This window comes from Kryptolebias marmoratus, linkage group LG17, assembly GCF_001649575.2.
Source record: "Kryptolebias marmoratus isolate JLee-2015 linkage group LG17, ASM164957v2, whole genome shotgun sequence".
NCBI classification, from domain to species: domain Eukaryota; kingdom Metazoa; phylum Chordata; class Actinopteri; order Cyprinodontiformes; family Rivulidae; genus Kryptolebias; species Kryptolebias marmoratus.
Window position 1 is genome coordinate 14,937,404 of NC_051446.1, and position 1,589 is coordinate 14,938,992.

The following is a 1,589-nucleotide window of genomic DNA, read 5'->3' on the forward strand; positions in this document are numbered from 1 at the left end:
ATCATCAAAATTAAACGAAATAAACATTTGAAATATATGAGTTTGTATGTAATGTATGAATATAATATACAAGTTTCACTTTTTAAATGGAATTACTGAAATCAATCTACTTTTTCATGATATTCTAATTTTATGACCAGCACCTGTACGTAAAATGTAAATTTTAAAAATAAACTTCTGGCAAATGGAAATGTTTATTTTATTTAATTTTTTTTGTCTTTTTCAGAAATGAAGATTTACCCACAGGTTGTGGGAAACACTTTGGGTTCCCATGAGAAGTTTCTTAAAAAACTTAAAAAAAGAGGTGCAAAAATTGTGACAACAGAAGATGAAAGTACTGAGACAATCGTCTTCTGTCCTATTGTCAGTCGTTTTGAGACAGACATACAGTCAGCTATATCCAGCACTTCAAGTAAATATGCAAAACTTTCAAATAAGGAACTTGAATTCAAAATTAAATTTTAAAGCTTGCATTTTTGGTGCATAATCTGCATTGTCTTTGTATTTCAAAGAAAAACGGGAAGTGATTCTGGTGGCGATGCATCATACCTACGACCCAAACTACACTTTACCTGACAGAAGATCTTATGACAGAAATTCTGTCAAACTCCTTGTAGAGTGTCTGTTTTTTGAGAAGAAGGGACTTTACAAATGTCCACGCAACAGCAAGGCAAAGAAGAGTGTCTACAAACAGGTAATCACACATCTTAAGCTTCATATGAGTGTGGTGTGACATTTCTTTTTATGTTGTGTAGTGTAGTAGTATTCTGACAAACTAGCGCCCCTACAGGCAACAACATGTACTACAACCTTTGAACTAATTGACCTTCACTCCATTTTCAAACCCATTCATGTTTATGTGTAATATAATGGTGCAATAGTAAAGTAACTTTTACTTCAGCACAGTGCTTGGTGACAGGGAACTAATTTGTTGTCTAACTTGACAACATGTTAATTCTGGACATGGCACACCTTTTTACACAACTGATACATGCTGCATATTTATCTCTTGTTGCACAAAGGCAGTTGATGATGTTTTTTTGCCTCTGTGTGTGTGTGAGTGAGTGTGCATTTGTCTTTCGGTTATCAAAATATCTCATGAACCACTGCACGAGTTTAATAGAACTCTCACAAAATAATTATTGAGTGTACATCTACATCTGATTACTTTTTAGAGTAAACCGAGTTCAACATGGCAATGAGTATGCATTGTGAATAACTTTCAGTTACAACCACACCAAATTTGATCACAATATCTGTATAATTGAATTATAGTCATTTGTCTGTTTTTTGCAGCTTAAACTTTAAACAAAGTTCCCAAGATTAAATATGAACTCAAAGCGAGAGAAAAACGAAAAATCCAGTGAGAAATGAGGAATTCAAAACCAAAACTCCTCTGAAGATGGATCGCTAAGATGCGGACTGAAAGAAAAATAAATCTGATCAGTTATTTTCTTTTATGCATTGTGCCAAAGTGCTCATGTTATATTCTTGTTGCTTGCTGCTGGTTTGTAGACATGTAGAAATCTTCCTGAATGAAACTGAATTTAGGCTTGTAAATTGCATAATAAAGACAACGTGTCAATGTA

The 1,589-nt window shown here is 33.5% G+C and overlaps 1 long non-coding RNA gene across 1 annotated transcript in view; it reads left to right on the plus strand.

Moving 5' to 3' along the window:
• The window catches only part of LOC108237139, an 8,416-nt gene extending 6,827 nt beyond the window's left edge, over nt 1–1,589 (plus strand). The window contains exons 2-4 of the long non-coding RNA XR_001808620.2: nt 227–412; nt 513–694; nt 1,297–1,589. This is a non-coding gene — a long non-coding RNA (uncharacterized LOC108237139). The remainder of the gene's footprint in view (nt 1–226; nt 413–512; nt 695–1,296) is intronic.